The sequence below is a fragment of the Bufo bufo genome, chromosome 2 (genome assembly GCF_905171765.1).
Source record: "Bufo bufo chromosome 2, aBufBuf1.1, whole genome shotgun sequence".
Taxonomy (NCBI): domain Eukaryota; kingdom Metazoa; phylum Chordata; class Amphibia; order Anura; family Bufonidae; genus Bufo; species Bufo bufo.
This window is the reverse complement of record NC_053390.1, coordinates 229,407,678-229,420,869: the sequence shown is the minus strand read 5'-3', so window position 1 is coordinate 229,420,869 and position 13,192 is coordinate 229,407,678. Positions and strand designations below refer to the sequence as shown.

General features: G+C 43.9%; 1 pseudogene; it reads right to left on the bottom strand.

Annotated features, from left to right (window-relative positions):
* Positions 1 to 11,028: 11,028 nt before the first annotated feature.
* LOC120991413 lies at positions 11,029 to 12,040 on the bottom strand (annotated as a pseudogene).
* Between the last annotated feature and the right edge of the window lie 1,152 nt (positions 12,041 to 13,192).

The following is a 13,192-nucleotide window of genomic DNA, read 5'->3' as shown; positions in this document are numbered from 1 at the left end:
TTGGGTAAAGTATTGCAGCATTTCTAAGCGTACTTGTGTAAATGTATCGTTGTTATAGCTGCCCCCCCTACTTTTGTCCTGGCCCCCAGTGTGCCCCCCCAAAATTTGAAAGCTAGAGACGCCACTGGGGTTATGGGACAGGTATTCACTACATCCTGCACTGCTCCACAATGGATAACAACATGATTCTGCTTATGATATGCCATCATGGCTGAGCAGCCCGAAATGTAGCACATGCAAGTGCCAGAGCATAATGTGTAGTGAGGCTCAACCTTTCATTCCCCTAGGCAGCTTTGCAAGTAGAAGCAGCCAGATCTGCTCACATTCTGGGACATGTCGCTCACGGTAAATTTAAATCATTCATGGAGAACCCCTTTAATGCAAAAGATGAGAATCAGACATCATATATTACATGACAATCTCTTTCTAACAAAGCTAGATTAAGCCCTATACCTCAAATGGCTTTACATATCTCCCTATTAATTGTTCTAATTTCACTGCAAGATTTATTTTAATCAGCTCAGAGGGCATGCACAACCGCCCTCCATTCATTTCTATGGGGCCACCGAAAATAGCCGAGCGTTATTTTGGTCGGGTGCTTAGAAGTGAATGGGAGTGGTGGCTGGTCATGCGCGGTGCTCTCCCATTCACTTCTATGGGGAAAACGTTTGGTGATGGTCGGACCGGAGTCCTCCAGCCACCACTTTGGTCCACTCCCTTCTCGATATATGTAGAGAGCCGGGAGCCGCACCTATCAGACAATGGGGGGCATATCCTAGCAATATCCCCATTGTTTCAGATGAGACAACCCCTGTAAATAACATAAATAAGAGTTTGGCTATGACATTACTTCATTCTCTTAGCATACAGGGGTGTTTGCCATCTGGTCCAGGTGATTTGTCTGTTTTAACCTTTTTAAAACACTTATGCACTTCTTTGTGGGTCAAACAAGTCACTTTTAATGGGAAATTTACTTTTACATTCTGCATTTCATCTGACAGTTTGCTCAGTGAAGAAAAAAATATTTAATAGATTTGCTTTCTCCTCATTGCTCTCCACAGATCCTCTCTCATCACTTTTCACCATTTATATAATTGAAGAACATTTTAGGGTTGATTTTAGTATCTTTGGCAATAACTCTCTCTGTTCTAGCTAGGCTGTTTTTATTTGTCTTTTACACATTCTAGTTTTTTTCCTTATAATTGTTCAATGCTTTTGTGCTAACCTTCCTGTTTTAGTGATTTACCGTATTTTTCTCTTTATAAAGAGGCACTTTTCTCCCCAAAAGTTGGGGGAAAATCACAGTGCATCTTATAAAGCGAATGGTGGCATTCATCGGCTGCTCCTCCATGTCCAGCCAGCAGCCTGTGCCACAGAGCCCGGAGTTCACCTGAGGGGAGCTGCCTGTACAGCACCCCATCCTCCTCCTCCTTCATCCAGCTACCTTCTATAGCTTCATTGTCCCCCAGTGCTGCGGGCAGCGCCGCTTGGCATGCCGGGGGATGTAGTCCACTCCCCTGGCAGAAAGCTCCGGCTCTGTAGCTCGGAGAACTACAGTTTGCAAAAGTCGCCGCAGTAGTGTTGGAAAATGGTGCAGTGTTCAGTGCGGGGATAAAGGAGCCGAGGAAACGGCGGCTGGGTGAGTACAACTCTTCCCCAGGGCTTCTCCCAAGTCCTCCCAACCCCTTTTTCAGTCCAGTCACAGCGGCGGCCATGCCCTCTGGTGCAGTGTAACAGGAACTACCAGCAGCATTAGACTGTCCCCGTGTATACACGTTATGTACATAGCCATGCTTACCCCTGTGTATGTACAATATGTGCAGTGTCATATGTATCAACACACTGCACCCCCTGTATATACACACGTCACTGCATATCCTGTAATGTACTCAGTTGGCGCGTGACGTCACTCACTCGGTCATGCTCCCCTCACTTCATTAATGAAGCTGGCAGGAGCATGACTGAGTGAGTGACGCTATGCTGCTGGCCTAACCGCTGCTTTGAGTTTTCGGTGTATCATCCACAGATCTCCCATAACAGTGCGTCATCAACAGATCCCCCCAAAACAGTGCGTCATCAACAGATCCCCTTAACAGTGCATCCTCCACAGATCACCCCCATAACAGTGCATCATCCACAGACCACCATTAGTTCAAAACTCACCAAAAGCACACCTTTTGGTAAAAAAAAAATGTTTTTATTATTTTCCTCCTCAAAAATCTAGGTGCGTCTTATCATCAGGTGCGTCTTAAAAAGCGAAAAATACGGTACATGGTATATTTTTGTCATTTATTGCTCTCACAATTAGAGTTTAGGATTGGTCACTATTTATCAGGTATCCCCAACCTGCATTTTTGGTATTTAAAGTCTATTGGTTAATACTAAGTCCAGTATGTCTGTTCCTCTAGTTGGATCTTGAACCAGTTGGGAAAGGTAGTTGTGTTTGGTTATTACCCAGAACCTGCTTCCTTTATGAGCTCTACAGGTTTCAGTTTCCCAGTCTATATATGGGTAGTTGAAGTCCCCTATAATAACCACCTCATTATGATTTGCCGCCTCATCTATCTCCTTAAGTAGTAGATTTTCTGTTGTCTCTGGTATATTATAACAAACCCCATTAGTATTTTATTGTTTTTGCCTAAATGAACAGTCGTTGCCAAAAGTTTTGAGAATGACAAAAATATTAGTTTTCACAAAGTTTGCTGCTAAACTGCTTTTAGATCTTTGTTTCAGTTGTTTCTGTGATGTAGTGAAATATAATTACACGCACTTCATACGTTTCAAAGGCTTTTATCGACAATTACATGACATTTATGCAAAGAGTCAGTATTTGCAGTGTTGGCCCTTCTTTTTCAGGACCTCTGCAATTCTACTGGGCATGCTCTCAATCAACTTCTGGGCCAATTCCTGACTGATAGCAACCCATTCTTTCATAATAACTTCTTGGAGTTTGTCAAAATTAGTGGGTTTTTGTTTGTCCACCCGCCTCTTGAGGATTGACCACAAGTTCTCAATGGGATCAAGATCTGGGGAGTTTCCAGGCCATGGACCCAAAATGTCAACGTTTTGGTCCCCGAGCCACTTAGTTATCACTTTTGCCTTATGGCACAGTGCTCCATCGTGCTGAAAAATGCATTGTTCTTCACCAAACTGTTGTTGGATTGTTGGAAGAAGTTGCTGTTGGAGGGTGTTTTGGTACCATTCTTTATTCATGACTGTGTTTTTGGGCAAAATTGTGAGTGAGCCCACTCCCTTGGATGAGAAGCAACCCCACACATGAATGGTCTCAGGATGCTTTACTGTTGTCATGACACAGGACTGATGGTAGCGCTCACCTTTTCTTCTCCAGACAAGCCTTTTTCCAGATGCCCCAAACAATCGGAAAGAGGCTTGATAGGAGAATATGACTTTGCCCCAGTCCTCAGCAGTTCATTCACCATACTTTCTGCAGAAGATCAATCTGTCCCTGATGTTTTTTTTTGGAGAGAAGTGGCTTCTTTGCTGCCCTTCTTGACACCAAGCCATCTTCCAAAAGTCTTCGCCTCACTGTGCGTGCAGATGCGCTCACACCTGCCTGCTGCCATTCCTGAACAAGCTCTGCACTGGTGGCACTCTGATCCTGCAGCTGAGATCTCTTTAGGAGACGATCCTGGCACTTGCTGGACTTTCTTGGACGCCCTGAAGCCTTCTTAACAAAAATTGAACCTCTTTCCTTGAAGTTCTTGATGATCCTATAAATTGTTGATTGAGGTGCAATCTTAGTAGCCACAATATCCTTGCCTGTGAAGCCATTTTTATGCAACGCAATGATGGCTGCACGCGTTTCTTTGCAGGTCACCATGGTTAACAATGGAAGAACAATGATTTCAAGCATCACCCTCCTTTTAACATGTCAAGTCTGCCATTTTAACCCAATCAGCCTGACATAATGATCTCCAGCCTTGTGCTCGTCAACATTCTCACCTGAGTTAACAAGACGATTACTGAAATGATCTCAGCAGGTCCTTTAATGACAGCAATGAAATGCAGTGGAAAGTTTTTTTGGGGATTAAGTTAATTTTCATGGGAAAGAAGGACTATGCAATTCATCTGATCACTCTTCATAACATTCTGGAGTATATGCAAATTGCTATTATAAAAACTCAAGCAGCAACTTTTCCAATTTCCAATATTTATGTAATTCTCAAAACTTTTGGCCACGACTGTATTTCTACCTAGTGACTCCACATGTTCATTTCCCTCACTGATATTTTCCTGCTTTGCAACCTTTAGACAGGACTTTACATAAAAGGCAAACCCCTCCCCATCTCCGGTTTTGATGATACTTTCTAAACAGACTGTAACCCTGTACATTAACTGCCCAGTGATAGCTATCATACAGCCATGTCTCAGTTATTCCCACTATGTCATAGTCCTCCTCACACATCACTAATTCCAGTTCACCAGTTTTATTAGTCAGGCTTTTGGATTTAGTGTACATACAAGGGAGTCTGTCACCACTATATGACCATATACAGCACTTACATGGCGCTGTAGCACACCTATACATGATTCTAGTGGTACCTTTTTTATTTTCTTTAGACATCCGGAAGCAGGAAAAACAACTCACAAGTGCCCAGGGGCCGTGTTCAGTGTGTAGGTGCTCAGGCTGCTCTGCTTTTTTAACTATTACTCCTCCCTCAGCCTCTTCCTTTGCCCGTCCTCCTATTCCCTTGTATCATCCCTAGGTCCGGCTGAGATCCCGCACCTGCGCACTGCTTCGCCGGGCCGGGGCATGCACACTGCAATGCCCATTTTGGGTACGGCATCAATTCAAATAGTCCGCATGCGCCAGCCGTCGAAGCAGTGCGCCAGCCGTCGAAGCAGTGCGCAAGCGCGGGATCTCGGCCGGACGTAGGGATGATACAAGGGAATAGGAGGGCGGGCAAAGGAAGAGGCTGGGGAGGAGTAACGGTTAAAAAGGCAGAGCAGCCTGGGCACCTACACACTGAACACCTCCCCTGGGCACTTGCGAGTGCTTATTTGTATATGAAATAAACATAGTTTTTCCTGCTTCTGGATGTCTAAAGAAAATAACAAAGCAATTAGAATCATGTATAGGTGTGCTACAGCGCCATGTAAGTGCTGTATATGGTCATATAGTGGTGACAGACTCCCTTTAAGAGGTTTTTGTATATTTTTTTATCCTATAACTTTCTTTATGAACTGTCCTAGTCCTGCCCTATATTCCACCCCCAGTTCCATTACCTCGCCTCAGGTCTCTATCTGCACTGTGTTCTTCTCCTATAATGTAATTACCCTCCCCAGTTCCTAGTTTAAATACTCTTCCAACCTTCTAGCCATCTTCTCCCTCATAATAGATCCACCTTCCGCATTGAGGTGCAGCCCATCCCTATAATAGAGCCTGTAGCTGACAGAGAAGTCGGCCCAGTTCTACAGGAATCGAGAAACACAAAAATCACAAATATGCACCAAATGTCACGGAAAGGCATCACTTGCAACTATTTAATGCTACCAAAAAAATGGTGTAGCAGATTTGATAAATGAGCACATTTATGTTTATTTCATATAGCATTAAAAATCTATTTGGTTGATGTGAATATAGCTGTATGATGGCTTGTATTGAGGAAGGCACAATTTTTAAATGGCTTTTCATTCATTTTTTGGGGATGAGTATGACATTTTAGTACTTTTGCACACTTGTTTTAAAGTTTCTGCATTCAAGGACCCAGAACAAGGGTCCCATTATTTTAAGCTTGTTATTTTTCAGAATAAGTTTTAGTTTTCATTAATACCATTTTGGGGTACATAATACTTATTTATCTCTTTCACTGATAAATAATGTGATCAGTTTATATTTTTTTTTAGTTTTTAAATTTTTCTTCCATGGAAAAAATGCTTCTAGGGGAAACAGTATTTTTGTTCACTTTTTCTGGACTTGATTATTTTTTGTGGGCTTGATGTTTTTTTATTTTTTTATTGCTTACAGTGCAGTGCAGATTATTACTGTATGCCTGTCACTAATATACTGGCTAGCATCCCATTATACCCTGCCTTGTCTTCTGTACAAAATTGGAGGCCATGCCATCCCATTGAACCACAAGTGCCTTGATCATGGGATGCTGATGGTTTGCCCTCTCCCTCTCACACCATTTAGATAAAATGCCCTTAATTGTCATTAGACAGCCAAGAAGCCACTGCACCCAACAAGGGACACCTCTGCAACAGGCTTAAAACTATAAAAGGCTGGTGACCTAGCTTAAGACAAAAGATAATCATGGCTAGCTCCAGTGCAGAGGTACAGAAAAGCGTGACACTCCAACAAATGCAAACTGAAGAAAAAACGTATTTCCAGTCTCCAGGTAAAACAATGGAGTCCTTTATTGAAAAATTATTATAAAATCCAGGTATGCCAGACACATTGGGGGTCATTTATTATACTGAAATACACTTATATTAGGAAGGACGCTGTCCTAAATTTAGAACTGGCGGAGGATCTTCTGAAGTTATGAAGAGGACTGCACCTCTTCATACCTTTGGCGAAACCACCACCAGCTTATGTCTGTGAAGGTTCTCATTTATCCAGGTAAGAATTGAGAAAGCTCGTTGGAAGAACGAGTGAAACGTTTTCAAGAAATCTACAGTACGTCCAGTTGTCTTGATTTATTCTTTACAGATACACCACCAGCTTAGGGTTTAATTAAGACCAGCGTCTAAAATGCTGGTCTTAATAAATGTGGCCATAGTGAACTAAAAAACGCACTTACTGTGACGCATTTTATATATACACAACACCCTTAGGGCCCTTGCACACGACCATATGCCCTCCAAGGCGTACGGTCCGTGAGCGGGCCATATGCCCCGGAGCCGCATCGATCGTGCGCATGTAGTACACAGCATCATAGATTACAATAATGCTGTGCACATCGGGCCACCCACGCGGCTAATGTCCCGCTCTCATAACATCATAAGGATGCGGGACAATGGTCCCGTGGGTGGCCCGACGTGCACAGCATCATTGTAATCTATGATGCTGTGTACTCCCATGCGCACGATCGATGCCGCTCCGGGACATATGGCCCGCTCACAGACCGTATGTCTCGGAGGGCATACGGTCGTGTGCAAGGGCCCTTAGTCGTAGCAAGGTGGTGTGAATACTGGTGCTGCTTATACTGGAGGTTAGGGCGGAGCTGAATTCAATTAATTAGAAAATATAATGCATGTGTGACAACAGATCACAGTGAATGACCCCCACTAGCCTCAGATACAGCAGACACAACCAGCAGTATACATAGGAAAAAACTAAAGTAAGAAAAAAAACACTCACCAAAACAGGTCAAAATCAATAATGTAACATAAAATCTTGCTTGCAGTTTAGTCCATTAAGGTACACAAGTACCAATTTGAATATCCATCTAGCGTCAGCATTTAATAGTCTGCAGTGTGCATCTCCACCTCTGACTGGCAAAGTCACTTTTTCAATGCCTATCACGCTTGCTTACTGGCTGTGGTTTGACTTTCCTGTGTATGCTGGTTGCTTGGAGGTGCGTTCACACCGGGGCGGATTAAGTGCATGATAGGCCCGGGGCTGTCTACCCAACACACATGCGATTATGATAAAAAAAAAGACTTGGAGAAGAAGATGATACGCAGGTCATAGCAGTGAGCCAGCTCTACATATAGGGGAATACAACATCACATACCTTTTACATCCAGGGACATCTCCTGTCATGTAGATCTTCTCTTTGCTCTTCTCCTTCGTTTGACCCAGACTGCCATGACAAATTCATTCAGCCGCATCTCGTCTCTACAGAGTTTGTTACACAGACACGTTAGATTTCTCATAATTGGGGTCATTTATCAAACTCGTGTAAATTACAACAAGCTTAGGTTCCCATAGAATCAGATTCCACCTTTCATTTTCCAAAGGAGCTGTCAAAAATGAAAGGTGGAATCTGTTGCTATGGGTAACTAACCCAGTTCTACTTTACACCAGTTTGATAAATTACTCCAAAGGTCCCTATAGTGTCTACAGCAATTATAATGTCCCCTAGAGTGCCCCCAGTAATAATAACACCCTATATTGTGCTCCAGGTAATAATGCCTGTATTGTGTCCCCAAAAATAATGTCCCCTAATAGAAACGCCCCCACACTACCCCCATATAGTAATTTCCCCCACACTGCTCCCATATAGTAATTTCCCCCACACTGCCCCATATAGTAATTTCCCCCACACTGCCCCATATAGTAATTTCCCCCACACTACCCCCATATAGTAATTTCCCCCACACTACCCCATATAGTAATTTCCCCCACACTGCCCCATATAGTAATTTCCCCCACACTGCCCCATATAGTAATTTCCCCCTCACTGCCCCATGAAGTAATTTTCCCACACACTGCACTCCAATGTAATAATTTGCCCTCACACTGCACTCCCATGAAATAATTTGCCCCCACACTGGCACCCATAAAGTAATTTGCCCCCACATTGGTGCCCCTAAAGTAATTTGCCCCCACACTGCACCCCCATGAAGTAATTTGCCTCCCATTCTGCACCCCCTGATGTAATTTGCCCCCACACTGCCCCATGAAGTATTTTGCCCCCACACTGCACTCCCTGAAGTAATTTGGCCCCACACTGCCCCCATGAAGTAATTTGGCCCCACACTGCCCACCATGAAGAATTTGCCCCCACGATGCACCCCCTGAAGTGATTTGCCCCCACACTGCCCACCCATGTAGTAATTTTCCCCCAAGTAATAATCTATCCCACATGAAGTGATTTTCCCCCATTTAATAATCTGCCCCCCGAGCTGATTTGCTACCACACTGCCCCATGTCCTCCTCTGCCCCCCCGCCCCCCAAAGTTGGCACACACAGAAACAAAAAATAATAATTTGAAAGCTATACTTACCTGTGTCCGGCATGGTGAGGCAGGCGCGCATTCTTCATTGCCCTGCGTCCCTCCCGGCACAGGCGCGTGATGACGTCATCACATACGCCTGCTTCGGGATTTCACTACCGCATAGGCCTCAGGCCTACTAGGCCTGAAGTCTATGGCGGTGATCGGCGGCGGGGCAGGGAACTATTCGCTTCCGTGCCCCGCTGCCGTATGTAGGCGTTCGGGTCGGCATTGGGCTCCCCAGGGATGCCGGGCCCGGGGTTACCGACCCGAATGAACCTATTATAATCTGCCACTGGTTCACACTAGATGCATTTAAGCGGTCTAGACATATTCAGCAATGCTAACATACTGGATTTAATGTCTATAGGTAGCATTGATGTGTAATCATTCTATGAACATGTAAGTCTTGAACGCTCTATATCTAGGTGACATGAGCACACTATTAATCCATTAAATATAAACATGGATCCCAAGAGAAAAAAAAATAACATCTATGGGGAAGGTATCAATCGATCATTCCTCAGTTAAACTGCAGTATTATCAGAATGAGTACAACACAATTCTTTATATATTTCACAGAACAAGGCAATATTGATGTTTCAATCTATCACATACATAGGGGGAAGGAAGAATATTGACAATGACAATAGTGACAGAACAGTGCAAGAGAAGTATTTAATATTTATTCCTATCTCTCTCCAAGGGGTAAGTTTAACCAAGCAGAACAATGAACCAGAGGCAACATCCTATGAATAAACTTGTGGACCTTTGTCTAATTTTTCCTTCATATTGATTCACAGTGTAATGGGAAAGAATTTAACCGCTTCTTCCAAGGAACAAAACAAGGCAAAAACAAAACATAAAGCACAAATTATATAGACGTTTCTCAAAATACAATTTCAGTTTATTTTATGATTTCAGAGTATAAATGCAATGTTACATTTGTAAATACACAATGGATATATGGATCTGTTTAGAGATGAGTGAATTTTTCCAAAAATCGATTCTGCAGCTTCGCCGGATTTTTAGAAAAAAATTTGCTTAGATCCAAATTTATTTGCGGCGAATCGCGTTAAAAAACGGCTATTTCCTGGACCTGGATGCAGAGAGCCTTTATAGTTGTGTAGAACACTGTGCCTTGCAGTAACACGCATAGGGAGTCTGCTGTGGTAGTGAAATAATACTGTGAGTCCATATGACACGCAGATGACAGGCGTCACTCTTAGAATCACTGCACACTTCACTTATTTGGGCAGTCAACTTGGACAAAACTGACCAAATAACTCAAGTATGAACTCAGCTTTACAGGTTGATGTTAGAGCCAAGAAGAAGCGCACTCCTTTTACACCATCGTCAGCTGATTCCACATAGATGTCTACAGAACCTGTTCTATTAAACGCTTATACAAGTAGAGCCCCCAACAGAGTAGAGAGGGTGTCAGCAGTAAGTTTGTAAGTGTTGACGTCACTAATTAATTTGGCCTTCCTCTGATCCGTCAGAACAATAACCCCCAAAAAAAGGATCCTGTCTGTTGAGCATCCGCCTTCACTCGGTCAGCATTTGGTCAGTAATCCATCAGTATTGCTAATGCCCAAAAAAAAAAGGAGTGGATCCAAAACAGAGCTGACACGTGAATGGAATATTTGCATGTCTTCTGTTTTTTTTTTTTTTTTGAACGGGGGAGAAAAAAAACGTTTATTTCACAAACAGGACATTAATACGCATAAAATACAACACAGAAGGGGCAAAACCACAAGATTTATAAGACAATTTAAAAAAAAAAAAAAGCACTTCATCAACAAGAATGGATTGAAGACCAGTGTTGGGGTGACCACGATGGTAATGCATATTAATCATGAAATGTATGGGGTTATGGCTGATAACTTGAGGACAGTCCAGCAAACAAGCCGACTCCAGCTCATTCCAGGCTACACAATCACAGCTGGAAGGCAACTGGTCGGTACAGAAAATCTTCATAAATAAGCCTTAGTATGTGCAGGTCTCACAGCCGCTGTAACAGAATGGTAAGAAGCAGTATAACATGTAGTAAGCACTGCAGGGATCCAGGGGGCCCGAACATTGTGGACAAGAAGGTCCGAGATGAGAGTTGTCCATGTGTTCAATACTGGATGTTATTGATGGACAGCTGCGTGATGAATCCCAGCACTCGGATTAGGCAGTCCTTACTGAGGAACTTCACTTTTCATTCACAATGGCCTGATGCCACAGATGCCTTCACCTTTACAAGATGGGTTGCTGATAAGTGAATTCTAAAGTGTCTGAAGAAATGCGATTAAAGACATTGGAAAAAATTGTCCACTGCCTCCAACGTGACTTCGTCCTTTGATTTATGAATATCATTTCATAAAGTCTTGAAGTCCTCAAGGTTCGACGGGCACAGAGAAAACAAGCTCTGTGGCTGACACTGATCCAGACATGTCATACCCGGTCCACAATGCTGCTAGCCACATAAGGTCCTGAGAACTGATCACCAGCTTACTGAAACAACAATCAAAGTTTATTTGAAACCACGTCCCTACGATAGCCTTGAGCGCCTCGGAGCTGTTACACAGGAAGAGTGGGAGGCAAGTAATTGTCTCTGTTAACACCTCCAATAGATTGTCCTCTGTGTACGTCCCCCAGGACCAACCTGTCCACACAATCCGATCCTCTGTGCTTGCCTTGGTGAGTGGAGACTTGGATGAAATATGTATGAGCACAGCCAGTGGATCTCTGTCCTTTCCTTTGAGTCCAGGTGAACAGGAAAATTTGGTTTTTAGGTTCAGTTCTGAGCCCACTTCAATGGCAAGACCGTTCTGCTTCTCGGCAGCTATGTGGGCAGACAGGTGCTTGGAATACTCTTTCAGTCGGGTGTATGAGAAATTATACATCGGTGTCAAGCTTTACAGAGTCCATTGTTTTTGAAGGAGCAAAGCAGCCTCTGCCAGATCAAGAGTTTCCTCCAAGGGGGTGCACTGCGGGATTTTTCTTTTAGACAAGCTTCGCAATGAAGACTGTCAATGTGCAGAGGTCAAGCTTCTGGGAGGATACCTCGAGCTGTGAAAATGACTGCTCCTTTGTGCCGATGATCTACTTCTGGAGGTTAACACCCCATCAGTAGGTGTTTGCATTTCCTTACGATAAATGATGTTCCAGTTCACTGACTGTAAACAGAGATCTTAACAGACAAATGTGTCAAACTCTGCCGCCATCTTTCTAGGCACCACGCCTCCAGTCCCCTGACCAGACAGATTTACCAGCATCTGTTCTAGGACATGAAGCAGTGAAATTACATCGTTCATCCTGTAGTCCTGGCGACTGACAAATAATGTGGCCTCCTCAAAGGGCCTAAGCAAACGGAAAGTGTCATGCATGAGCTGCCACTGGCTGACATCGAAGTTACACAGGAGAATACTCCTATCCATTTGGGTCATCAAGAAATCGTTTATGGCCTTTCTCTGTTCATATAGTTGGTCCAACATATGAAGGGTGGAATTCCAACGAGTGGAAACGTCGCATGTCAGCCTATGTTGGGGGATGCCGTTCTGCCGCTGCAGGTCAAGGAGGCTGTGCTTTGCGGTGTACGAGTGGCTGGAGTGCATGCAAAGTGTCCTGGCCATTTTTAGGATGTCTTGCAGATGGGTAGAAGACTTCAGGAACCGCTTGACAACCAGAGTGAACACGTGTGCCATGCAGGGTGCATGGCTCAGTCCTCCTTGACGCAGCGCCGACACCATGTTCTTCCCGTTGTCGATCACCATAGTTCTGACTTTGAGTTGTTGCGAAGAAAGCCAGGATTAGATTTCTTGATGAAGGACATGGAGCTGTTTTTCACCTGTGTGACTCCGTTCACCCAGTCAAACGAGGTGTAGAACAGTGTGACACCGCCATGCCCTGCATATGTGGTATGCTGGAGGAGCACTGTGAATTGTCCCTGCAGTGGAGGCTGAGGACACGGTGGAGGATGAGGAGGTAGAGCCAGACGTTGTCGCAGGGCCAATGGCGTGAGAACGTGGAGGCAAAAGCAGCATCGCCTGGACAAGTTGCTGGTGTGGCTGTGCAGGAACCACATTTACCCAGTGGAGCGTAAAGGACATATATTGTCCTTGACCATAGTTATAGCTACTGACCAATTTTCCCAAAAAAGGCTGTATCACAAACAAATTTCACCAATGAATCGCTAATCGACGAAATTCACTTCATACAGAAGAAAGTTTAGAATCACCTATATATTTTCCCCAAAAAGGCTGTTTCACAAAAACTTTACACCAATGAATGGCTAA